The sequence below is a fragment of the Nerophis lumbriciformis genome, linkage group LG07 (genome assembly GCF_033978685.3).
Source record: "Nerophis lumbriciformis linkage group LG07, RoL_Nlum_v2.1, whole genome shotgun sequence".
Lineage (NCBI taxonomy): Eukaryota > Metazoa > Chordata > Actinopteri > Syngnathiformes > Syngnathidae > Nerophis > Nerophis lumbriciformis.
Window position 1 is genome coordinate 36,668,944 of NC_084554.2, and position 13,966 is coordinate 36,682,909.

The following is a 13,966-nucleotide window of genomic DNA, read 5'->3' on the forward strand; positions in this document are numbered from 1 at the left end:
TACATTTGGCAACAACATGCACTTTGAGAGTGCAGACAGCCCAGTTTTCCTCAATTAATATATTCTGTAGACATACCCTCATCCGCTCTCTTTTCCTGAAAGCTGATCTGTCCAGTCCAGTTGGAATTGCATCTGCTTTGAGTGTCGCAGGATATCCACACATTCTTGCCATCTCTGTCTTCGCATAGCTTTCGTCGGTAAAGTGTGTGGAACAAACGTCCAATTTCTTGCCACTTTCGCATCTTTGGGCCACTGGTGCAACTTGAATCCGTCCCTGTTCGTGTTGTTACACCCTCCGACAACACACCGACGAGGCATGATGTCTCCAAGGTACGGAAAACAGTCGAAAAAACGGAAAATAACAGAGCTGATTTGACTCTGTGTTTGTAATGTGTTTGAGAAAATGGCGGATTGCTTCCCGATGTGACGTCACAACGTGACGTCATCGCTCCGAGAGCGAATAATAGAAAGGCGTTTAATTCGCGAAAATTCACCCATTTAGTGTTCGGAAATCGTTTAAAAAATATATGGTCTTTTTTCTGCAACATCAAGGTATATATTGACGCTTACATAGGTCTGGTGATAATGTTCCCCTTTAAACTGGAATTAGTACACCGTTTGATTTCTTTATTTAATTAGAATTAGACATAGACTTCCTTTTATTTTCATTCAAACTTGAACTTTACAGTACAGATAAAAACGAAACTCAGTTGACAGTAAAAAGTCGTCGTCGCAATTGTTGGATATGACTTTGAACCATAACCAAGCATGCATCACTATAGCTCTTGTCTCGAAATAGGTCACGGCCTGTCACATCATGCCGTGACTTATTTTGAATTTTTTGCTGTTTCCCTGTGTAGTGTTTTAGTTCTTGTCTTGTGCTCCTGCTTTGGTGGATTTTTCTCTTTTTTTGGTATTTTCCTGAAGCAGTTTCATGTCTTCCTTTGAGCGATATTTCTCGCATCTACTTTGTTTTAGCAATCGAGAATATTTCAGTTGTTTTTATCCTTCTTTGTGTCTTCTTTTGTTGTTCGGATGTACATTGTGGACGCCGTCTTTGCTCCACAGTAAGTCGTTGCTGTCATCCAGCATTCTGTTTCTGTTTACTTTGTAGCCAGTTCAGTTTTGATTTTGTTCTGCATAGAGACTTAGACTTAGACTTCCTTTTATTGTCATTCAAATTTGAACTTTGCAGTACAGATAAGAACACAATTTCGTTGCATTAGCTCATGGTAGTGCAGGATAAAAGAGCAATAAGGTGCAGATATAAATAGATTACTGTACAGATACATATATTGCACTTTTGCATATGCATCCACGTTTATGGATGTATGTTATATTGTCTTTATATTCCAGCAAGTTAATCCATTTTTGGGGGGAATTGAGGGGATTATTTTAATGCGTTCAAGAGTCTTATGGCCTGAGGGAAGAAGCTGTTACAGACGGAGGCTGCAGAACCTCTTTCTAGAGTCCAGCAGTGAAAACAGTCCTTGGTGGGGGTGGGAGGAGTCTCTGCAGATTTTCTGAGCCATGGTCAGGCAGCGGCTTTTTGCGATCTCCTGGATAGGAGGAAGAGGAGTCCTGATGATCCATTCCATAATTTAATTCCACATACATATATACTAATGGTCTTAAGTGTTGTACGTGCATACAAATGTTTTGAATTACATCTTTCTCTAAAGTTATATTTCTTCTCTTTTGTTGAGAATTATTGTTGTGTATTCTTGGGTAGCAGGTTATAGTTTGCTTTGTGCATAATTTTATCTGTTTGCAAATTCACTATATCATTTGCTAAGTATAAAAATGAACCTGAAATTTTTGAATGAAAGAAACGGTTGTTCTAAATGTGTCCACTAGATGTCACACTAGCAATTCTTTGTATCTTTGTAGATGATGCTACTTTTGTACAAAATAAACCACATGATGTTAGTATACCAGTCGCGGAAAAGGAGCAAACTACATAAATAACATCCTTTAATTTGATTTTGATATCATTTTTTTATGTTGATAAATTGAAAATTAACACCAATGAGTTGACTGATGAACATTATCACATAATTTATTCAGAAAGTATAAATAACGACAAATAAAGGTAGAATCCTATTAACCGCAACATGTAAGTGTAAAAAAAACAACAACATTATGATTTGGACATTTTCAGAATGTGCTTGTTCTATTCTTTTACTAAGAACATAATCTGAAGTTGTCTTTATTTTTAAGTTATCGTGCCGTGATTTTACCACTTGGGAATAGATTTTTCTCCATGTGGCCCCCGATCTAAAATGAGTTTGACACCCCTGCTGGTGTAGAGGCACTACACACTATTTTTCTCAATCATTTTGATGATTATAGTTTACAGCTAGTAAAACCTCCACATCTCAGCGTGAACTGACCTCCAGAAATAATTTTGCATTAAAAATTCCAATGCAGTGGTTCTCAAACATTTTTCACCAAGTACCACCTCAGAAAACACTTGACTCTTCAACTACCACCGTAATGACCAATGTTAAAATGCAGTAGCGTAGTTAGCCTAAGTATTCATTAAAAACAAGGCAGAGGTTTTATTGAACAAGCATATTTTGTACTTTTGGCCACTGTAACATTACACACAGTCTGATTAGCAACACTGTGTTTGAATGTAGACTGTAAAAAATGACCTTAAATACGACGGCGAGCAATTGTTAAATAGCAACAGTAAAACCAAAAATAGTTAATCACAGTAGTAAATTCAGTGAACTCTTGCAAACCAGGAAACAGTGGATAATCTAAATTACTCTGGTTATAATACGTAGAAAACACATGACTTTATTATGAAAATGTAAAAAAAAAATTGTAATATGCATTTGCAAATATTGTAATGTCATATGCATGTAAATACTACAATTTAAGATATTATGCTGTCTAAAGATTTTGCAGATTGTAAATTTAAATGTACAGCATACCTTAATTGTTTTATCGGTTGTGTTAAATAAAGCATTAGCCTAGTTAACTTTTAGTTAACATGTTTTCTTGTATTTTTGTGGAAAGCCGTTTCAGACATTAAAGGCCTACTGAAATGCGATTTTCTTATTTAAACGGGGATAGCAGGTCCATTCTATGTGTCATACTTGATCATTTCGCAATATTGCCATATTTTTGTTGAAAGGATTTAGTAGAGAACATCGACGATAAAGTTCGCAACTTTTGGTCGCTGATAAAAAAGCCTTGCCTGTACCGGAAGTAGCAGACGAGTAGCGTGACGTCACAGGTTGTGGAGCTCCTCATATCTGCACATTGTTTACAATCATGGCCACCAGCAGCGAGAGCGATTCGGACAGAGAAAGCGACGATTTCCCCATTAATTTGAGCGAGGATGAAAGATTTGTGGATCAGAAAAGTGAGAAAGAAGGACTAGAGGACAGTGGGAGCGATTCAGATAGGGAAGATGCTGTGAGAGGCGGGTGGGACCTGATATTCAGCTGGGAATGACTAAAACAGTAAATAAACACAAGACATATATATATATACTCTATTAGCCACAACACAACCAGGCTTATATTTAATATGCCACAAATTAATCCCACATAACAAACACCTCCCCCCTCCCGTCCATATAACCCGCCAATACAACTGAAACACCTGCACAACACACTCAATCCCACAGCCCAAAGTACTGTTCACCTCCCCAAAGTTCATACAGCACATATATTTCCCCAAAGTCCCCAAAGTTACGTACGTGAGACTTTTTGAGACTTTTATTAGTAGGTTGCACAGTGAAGTACATATTCCGTACAATTGACCACTAAATGGTAACACCCGAATAAGTTTTTCAACTTGTTTAAGTTGGGGTCAACTTAAATTGATTCATGGTACAGATATATACTATCATATATACTATCATCATAATACAGTCATCACACAAAATAATCATCAGGGTGTATACATTGAATTATTTACGTGACATGCACATAGCGGCACGCACGTACGGGCAAGCGATCAAATGTTTGGAAGCGTACTCACGGTACTGTGTCTGCGTATCCAACTCAAAGTCCTCCTGGTAAGAGTCTCTGTTGTCCCAGTTCTCCACAGGCCAATGGTAAAGATTGACTGTCATCTTTCGGGAATGTAAACAATGAAACACCGGCCGTGTTTGCGTTGCTAAAGTCGGCCGCAATACACCGCTTCCCACCTACAGCTTTCTTCTTTGCTGTCTCCATTGTTCATTGAACAAATTGCAAAAGATTCACCAACACAGATGTCCAGAATACTGTGGAATTTTGCGATGAAACAGACAAATTAATAGCTGGCCATCATGCTGTCTCAAAATGTCCTCCACAATCCGCGACGTCACGCGCTGACGTCATCATACCAAGACGTTTTCAGCAGGATATGTCTCGCGAAATTTAAAATTGCACTTTAGTAAGCTAACCCGGCCGTATTGGCATGTGTTGCAATGTTAAGATTTCATCATTGATATACAAACTATCAGACTGCGTGGTCGGTAGTAGTGGGTTTCAGTAGGCCTTTAAGGGGTTTCATGTCTATGTGCTTCATTGCAAACTGCATTGTTTGCGAGCAGCTATTTAACAGATAAGGACAATTTAAGACTCACTTTTAATCGCTTACTTGAAGGAACATGTGGCGGTTGTCAGTTGTCCAGTGAAAGGTTGTACAAATACTTTCAAGTTAAAATCCTCATGTACCGCTCACATGTGTCAGAAACACAGGCATTTTGCAGATACTCGATACAGTGGAGGAATGGTTAGTGCACAGTGGAGAATGGTTAGTGCTCGTGCCTCACAGTGAGAAGGCCCTGGGTTCGATTCCCGGGCAAGAGGTCTTTCTGTGTGGAGTTTGCATTTTCTCACCGTGACTGCGTGGGTTCTCTCCGGGTACTCCGGCTTCCTCCCACCTCCAAAGACATGCACCTGGGGATAGGCTGATTGGCAACACCAAAATTGGCACTAATCAGTGGCCTAGTGGTTAGAGTGTCCGCCCTGAGATCGGTAGGTTGTGAGTTCAAACCCCAGCCGAGTCATACCAAAGACTATAAAAATGGGACCCATTACCTCTCTGCTTGGCACTCAGCATCAAGGGTTGGAATTGGGGGTTAAATCACCAAAAAGGATTCCCGGGCGCGGCCACCGCTGCTGCCCACTGCTCCCCACTCCTCCCCTCACCTCCCAGGGGGTGATAAAGGGTGATGGGTCAAATGCAGAGAATAATTTCGTCATACCAAGTGGGTGTGTGTCTGACAATCATTGGTACTTTAATTTTAATTTGTTTTACGGTGAATTCCTGGCATCCACAGCTGCCATTGGAAAAAATGCGGAGACTTGTTTATTTCTTGTTTCTTGTGTATTTCTTTTACAACAAACAGAAATAATGAAATGAGCTTTTGTGGGGCATCTTTGTGCTAAAGAACGCTGATCAGTTGAACTATTTTGGAGTGTTTTTACTAAGCCGTAGTCTTTAAAATATGGGCAGTTTTTTGCTGTGTATTGTTTTTTACAAACTGAGTTTCATTACGTGAAGCTACGAGAAATGAACGGACTCTTTTAAACGTATTTACGGAGGAGTATGAAGCAGCACTTGAAGCGGCGACATTGATTGATTGATTGATTGATTGATTGAGAAGTTTATTGACATCTTAAAGAATTGAATCCATGTAATGCTTTAAAAAGACAAATGGATGGCACAAAAAGCCAAAAGGCTTGTTTCCATTGTGGCCCATTAAATATTCATCACATTTGATACATTCAATAATAAAAGATATATACCGTATTTTTCGGAGTATAAGTCGCACCGGAGTATAAGTCGCACCTGCCGAAAATGCACAATAAAGAAGGAAAAAAACATATATAAGTCACACTGGAGTATAAGTCACATTTTTTGGGGAACTGTATTTGATAAAACCCAACACCAAGAATAGACATTTGAAAGGCAATTTAAAATAAATAAAGAATAGTGAACAAAAGGCTGAATAAGTGTACGTTATATGACGCATAAATAACCAGTGTTGGGACTAACGCGTTACAAAGTAACGCGTTACTGTAACGCCGTTAGTTTCGGCGGTAACTAGTAATCTAACGCGTTATTTTTTTTTATTCAGTAATTTAGTTACCGTTACTACATGATGCGTTACTGCGTTATTTTACGTTACTTTTGATGTAGTATCGGCTAGAAACAGAAGCGCTGCGGTGTCGTTCTTCTGAATCTTCCTCTGTCACAAGCCGGAGAGAAGAAAAGAGGCGCGGTCTATGTGTGTGTGTGTGGGTGCGGTTTGATATATGAAACAAAAAATAAAGTTGTTGGCACGTTCAGTCCACAAACAGCGTGGTCATGGCGAGCGGAGTAACGGAGGAGCTTGAACGCCCCGCGCCATTTAATCGGTGTGTTTATAAGTGCAGACTCGGTTGTGCAAAACGAGGGTTTTAAACACATGCTGAACGTGCTTGAACCACGTTACGACATCCCGTCGCGCACCCACTTCAGCAATAAGATTGTGCCAGATCTTTATGAGCAGGAGAAGAAAAAAGTTGTGGATGAACTATCCCGAGCATCATCTGTTGCGCTCATGACAGACGGGTGGACGTCCAGCGGAACTATAAGCGCTCACTTCATCACAGCAGACTGGGAGATGAGAAGACACGCCCCCTCTACGAGAGTCACCTTGCGCAGGTACTGACACAAGCAGTGGAGGAATGGAAGATAAAGATATCCCAGTCACACGTGATAATGCCAAAAATCAAATAATTACAGAGAATGAGGCAGGACTGGGACCACAGATAGGTGCTTTGCACATGTAGTGAATTTGGCATCACAGAAGGGAATCTCAGTCAATAGGATGGAGCGCCTCTTTGGGAGGATCAGGAAGGTTTCCTACTTCCACCCAAGCACAACAGCTGCTCATGTGCTTAAGACAAAGCAAGAAATGCTAAAGCTGCCTGCTCATACATGATGTCCCAACGAGGTGGAACTCCACTTATGATATGTTGGAGCAGCAGGCAGCTATATACTCTGCATTGACCCACAACACCCTGAAGACAAATGTCACCCTGTCTGATGATGATGTGAGAGTGGCAGATGAGGTCCTCTAGGTGCTTAAACCCCTCAAAAGTGTTCCATCTCTACTGAGCACTGAAACTTCACCATCTGTGTCAATGATCCTGCCACTGAAAACAAGTATTCTACAATCCATGGCTCCAAGTGTGGAAGACAGCAGCATCACTCCAGATGTCAGGCTTTATTTCACTACCTATGTTTCAAGGAAGATGATGTTTCTTCTTATGTTGCACTTAAACTTGTTTTTTATTAATGGTCATTGGTCCAAGTTTAAAGAAAGGAGGAATGCCTTTTTATGTTGCACTGTTTTTCATTAATTATGTTAAAAGGAAAATAAAAAGGCATGTCAAGTTGATCAACAGATTGTATTATTCTCCAGTGCAATAACAGTACTGAAATGAAGGCAAAAAGGGCATTAATGGGAGCTTTAAAAAAAAAAGAAGTAACTAAATAGTTACTTTTCACAGTAACACATTACTTTTTGGTGTAAGTAACTGAGTTAGTAACTGAGTTACTTTTGAAATAAAGTAACTAGTAACTGTAACTAGTTACTGGTTTTCAGTAATTAACCCAACACTGTAAATAACCAACTGAGAACGTGCCTGGTATGTTAACGTAACATATTATGGTAAGAGTCATTCAAATAACTATAACTTATAGAACATGCTATACGTTTACCAAACAATCTGTCACTCCTAATCGCTAAATCTTATACGTCTAGTCTCTTACGTGAATGAGCTAAATAATGTTATTTGATATTTTACGGTAATGTGTTAATAATTTCACACATAAGTCGCTCCTGAGTATAAGTCGCACCCCCTGCGACTTATAGTCCAAAAAATATGGTGACCTGTAACATGTATATAAAAAATCATGTTCAAAAATGTATAAATGATGTACATATACACAGTATACATGTCAGGTGATCTGAAAAACAATATATAAGAAAAATGGTGGGGCCATGAGCCATGATTTTATGGCAGTTTTAAAATTTAGAAGGGAAGTTTGAATTTTAAGGTCTGTTGGTAGTGCATTCCACTGTGTGGTGGCAAAATAGTAGAATGCCGTTTTTCCCATGAGAGTCTTGAATTTGGGGGGTACGAGGTCTGAGGAACTCCCTTTTATGTAGTACCTGTGAGCATCACTTACTCTGGTGAAATAGTTTAACAGGTACTTTTTGGACAGTTTCTCTGAGTATTTTGAATACCAGGCACATTGTAATTTGGTGTACTCTTTCCTCAACTCTAAGCCTTCCCAATTTGGTAAAGTGGGCTTGAGTTAGATGAGTCCTGTATGGGAGGTTGAGCAGGAGTCTCACCAGCTTGTTTTGGGAAGTTTGCAGTTTCGTTTTTAGTGGCTTGGGGATACTGGTGAACCATGAGGTGCAGGCGTAGTCAAAATAACACTGTATGAGGGCACCGGCAAGGGTCTTAAGTGTTGATAAACGCAGAAATCCTGCCCAAAAATGTAGTTTTATTATTACTCTTTAATCGCTTACTTGAAGGAACATGTGGCGGTTGTCAGTTGTCCAGTGAAAGGTTGTACAAATACATTCAAGTTAAAATCCTCATGTAACGCTCACATGTCTCAGAAACACAGGCATTTTGCAGATACTCGATACAGTGGAGAATTGGTTAGCGCTCGTGCCTCACAGTGAGAAGGCCCTGGGTTCGATTCCTAGGCAAGGGGTCTTTCTGTGTGGAGTTTGCATCTTCTCACTGTGACTGCGTGGGTTCTCTCCGGGTACTCCGGCTTCCTACCACCTCCAAAGACATGCACCTGGGGATAGGCTGATTGGCAACACCAAAATTGGCACTAATTTGTTTTACGGTGAATTCCTGGCAACCACAGCTGCCATTGGAATATACGCGGAGACCTGTAACATGTATATAAAAAATGATGTTCAAAAATGTATAAATGATGTACATATACACAGTATACATGTCAGGTGATCTGAAAAACAATATATAAAAAAAAGTGGGGGAGGTGGGGCATGAGCCATGATTTTATGGCAGTTTTAAAATTTAGTATGGAATTTCGTTTTTTAAGGTCTGTTGGTAGTGCATTCCACTGTGTGGATATTGGTAATTGCTTTTAATGCCATTTTTTCACCCGAGAGAGTGTTGTCCAATAAACAACCTCGGTAGATTACCTTGTCTTTGCTGGTGATTATGGTATCACCTGTTTTAATCATCAGCTGCTTACTACTCTGACTTTGTTGGATAAATGTGGAAAAAAGAAGGGAGTCCACGAGTGGAACAAAGGTAGATAACATGAAATATTAACTATTTATTACATGTTGTAAAAGTAGTCAGTGACACTCAATTTGTGTAGATATTAGCCTCAACCCGAGCGAACGGAATGCTAATGCTAACAAGCTAACGCTAAAGCCGGATGTGTTCGTGTTGCCGGCGTGAGATAAACCCTGACATTTATTATTTATATATTGTTATTTACAGATAAACACTGGCATTTATTATTTATATATTGTTATTTACAGATAAACACTGGCCTTTATTATTTATATATTGTTATTTACAGCTGAAATGGACCAAAAGGAATCGCCTGACCCTTATGAATGTATCATTTACCGACAGCATGACTTTCTGACTGTCGGACAAAAGCCAGACTTTTTATAAACAATTCGGTACACTTTATTTTAAAAATGTTTAAGTTTTTGTACATGATTTAGTATTTCATGTACTTACCTCTTAGTAAATCAACTGTGACATATTATTGTCCGTTTATTTACATGGTATCAGTTAGGGCTGTGAATCTTTGGGTGTCCCACGATTCGATTCAATATCGATTCTTGGGGTCACGATCCGATTCAAAATCGATTTTTTTTTTTCAATTCAACACGATTCTCGATTCAAAAATGATTTTTTCCCGATTCAAAACGATTCTCTATTCATTCAATACATAGTATTTCAGCAGGATCTACCCCAGTCTGCTGACATGCAAGCAGAGTAGTCGATTTTTGTAAAAAGCTTTTATAATTGTAAAGGACAATGTTTTATCAACTGATTGCAATAATGTAAATTTGTTTTAACTATTAAATGAACCAAAAATATGACTTATTTTATCTTTGTGAAAATATTGGACACAGTGTGTTGTCAAGCTTATGAGATGCGATGCAAGTGTAAGAAACTGTGACACTAGTGTTCTTTTATTTTATTTTTTATAAATGTCTAATGATAATGTCAATGAGGGATTTTTAATCACTGCTATGTTGAAATTGTAACTAATATTAATACTGTTGTTGATAATATTCATTTTTGTTTCACTACTTTTGGTTTGTTCTGTGTCGTGTTTGTGTCTTCTCTCAATTGCTCTGTTTATTGCAGTTCTGAGTGTTGCTGGGTCGGGTTTGGTTTTGGAATTGGATTGCATGGTTATGGTATTTTGTTGGATTGATTAATTTAAAAAAATAAAAAAAAATAAAAAATTTTTTTTTTAAATGAGAATCGATTCTGAATCGCACAACGTGAGAATCGCGATTCGAATTCGAACCCCTAGTATCAGTATAGAAATATAGTAAACCACTCCTCCATACGTCATCAGCCTAATTTGTATAAACTACCCTGAACTGTGAGCTGCGGTGGAAACACAAACCACACATTTCTACAGGAACCTATAAATCCAGGAACCAGAGGTTCCAGGAACCAAAAGTGGAAAAGGGCCTAATGTAAGGACTAGAATGTGCGAACTGAGTTAATGGAAGAGAGGACATAATTCCTTATTTTGCTGCTGTAATATTTTGCTGACATGTTACACTGCTGAAGATTGTTGGGTTTTCGTCAAAGAAAAATTAATGCGGCGCGTCATAGATGTTACGTTTTGCATCGACGACGCAAAACGAGAGCACAGACAGGCAGTCGGAGATGACGCAAGCGGCTGCCACACCTAGCCGCTCTGAAGAGGCGAAGATGAAAGGACGGCGGCGGCTGGAAATAAACGCCGGTAAAGGGGGCACTAAAGAGCTTGCAGAGTGGCTCTTGAGAGAGGAGATAGTAACACCAAGAAGGGCGACTGTTGATGTGGAAGTACTTCAACGTCTTCACTTTCGTTCTTCTTGCCACGGTCAAATGTTAAGGGAGCGTGTTGTGGGTGTTTTGTCTTCAGTAGTAAAACGTGCCAGGAAGCCATGATGAGGCGGTGATTAAGTCAAAAGCATAACCGGTTGGGCCGTCAATCAAAACTGATGACTTACATAATTAAATTATTTTGTTTTATTTTTAACTTGCATGTCTTTTTTTAACTCTTGTTTATTGAATTGTTGACATACAATCCAGAAATACAGTTAAGTCCATGTCAAATGTTCTTTTTTTTTTTTACCTCCAAACAAGTAACCTACAAAAAACAAAACAAAACATAAACAGGCAAATATTGACATGATGCCACAGACAACTGCAACTGAATGTTCCCAACACAAGTATAATGTATAATGTACAAGACACATAAGAACTGCAATTTCATTTTCGGCACAGTCCCACTAAGAGCAGACATATGTTACAAGGGGACAAGACGGGACCGCCAACGGATCAGCCACTTATGGTGCTCCTTAAAAAAGGTGGGAAAAAGGTGACATTGGGAAAGGGGGAAGAGTAAAAAAAATATCAGTCTAAGGCTGGACCCTCAATATACAAGTGAGAGGCATTATTTATAATCTAGTAAACACTTTTACCAACTCAGAGGCGATGCAGCAGCTTACCGGTTCAGTATGTTTATAGTTGCATAAGCGAGTTTGCTCTCTGTGATCATAGCGCCGCTAAAAGTATTTCCCCTGCGTTAGTGCTTATAATAACAATATCGCTAATACTTGGTTAATATGCAGGACATAACATGTAAATGGAGTATTGTTGGTGTCAGGACTTGGACTATGGCGTGGATTGTTCTCCTGTGGTGCAAATGATTTGGACCAGACATGGCGTGACGGTGAAGACATATTTAATTTTACTATAACAAAAGGAACAAACTAAAGGCGCGCACAAGGCGGAAGTACAAATTTGACAAAATGAAACAAATACTTGCACGTGGGCAAAAAACTAAGGACATGAACAAAAGTCGCTAACTGTGGCATGAATAGAAACAACTTACTTGGACATGGCATGAAGTGCGCAGAGGTAAACAGAGTGGGAAGCAGAGTGTCAGGGGTATGATGTCGCCAGACAGACAGCCTGGCAACTGGAAGCTTAAATAATAGTGACATGATTAAAGACAGGTGCGTGAGTCGTGAGGGCAGGTGAAAACTAATGGGTTGCTATGGTGACAAACAAGTGTGCACAATGAGTCCAAACGTGGAACAGGTGAAACTAATGGGTAACCATGGAAACAAGACAAGGGAGTGAAAAGCCAGAAACTAAAGAGTCCAATAACTAAACAAAACAAAACATGACTAAAACAAAACATGATTACACAGACATGACAGTTGGCGCTTTTTGGATGTTTTTTAAAGGGCTTTATGGGCGCAATAGAGGACTCCCACTTCCGCCTTTCGGGGTGGCGGTAGCAAATGGATGGACGGATTGGATATTTCAAATTAGAATGCATAAAAACGAGAAACATGTGTTCTCGTCTCACATAGAGATTGTGAATAATGGGCAAAATTCCTCCCAAAAAGTGCAGTTCTTCTTTAAATGTCACCATTGAAATGACTGCACAATAAAAATAAACATAAAACATATCTCCAGGGGCAGCAGCAATGTAAGAAGCTTCACCCTGTGATGTTTTACTCAGCGGGGCACAAAAATAAAGTAAAATGCAAAACGTGTTCCTCCGACTTGACAAATGACAAACAATAACGTCCGATTTTTCACTTTGTCTTTTTTCACCGTCAAAGTAGCTCCGCGCCGGCCAACCTACGATTCCCCCGTCCGCTTGCTTTGTCAGTGTGCGGTGATGTATTCTTATTAAGTAGAGCTATGAATCATAGCACCTGGTGCAGGCGGCACATTTGAAGCCATAATTCTTGACCCCCCTCCTCCTCAAGTCATTAAAGCAAAACGTCAACTACCCTTCATACTGTGGAGGGAAGGTGACTTGGAGTAAAAGACTGACGCCTTCATCCATCAACGCAGTGCAGACCTCTGCCTTAATGATGCTGATTTGGATCAGCACCAATTTTGGACTAAAATTCATGTATTTTCATACACAAAGCCTCACAATAATGTGTCTAGCCTTGATGCAGTGTAAAAGTGCTTTTGGTAAGTCCTCCTGGGAGCACTCCTTTTGTGTATCTGCGGCTTTAATGCAAATTATGTTGTATTTAGCGTCACGGTGGTGTTGCTCGTGACACTAGGATGCAGAGACTGCAGGCAAAGTGCAGGCCAAATGCATTTAACAAAAAAAATTGTGCGGCAGTGTGTCTATGGATGTACTTATTCATCCAAATCATTGTAATCTCGGGGCATTCAATCGATCGCAACTGGAATGCAAATTGTGTTATATCTAGTGTCCCGGTAGTGTTGGTCGTGACACTAGGATGCAGAGACTGCAGGCAAAGTGCAGGTCAAAGATATTTAATTTAAAAAAATGTGCGGCAGTGTGTCGGTGGATGTTCTTATTCATCCAAGTCATTGTAATCTCAGAGCATTCAATCGATCACAACTGAAATGCAAATTGTGTTATATTTAGTGTCACAGTGGTGTTGCTCGTGACACTAGGATGCAGAGACTGCAGGCAAAGTGCAGGTCAAATGTATTTAACTAAAAAAATTGTGCGGCAGTGTGTCTATGGGTGTTCTTATTCATCCGAGTCATTGTAATCTCAGGGCAGTCAATCGATCGCGGCTTTAATGCAAATTGTGTTATATTTAGTGTCCTGGTTGGTTGTGACATTAGAATGCAGAGACTGCAGGCAAAGTGCAGGTCAAAGGTATTTAATAAAAAAAATTGTGTGGCAGTGTGTCTATGGATGTTCT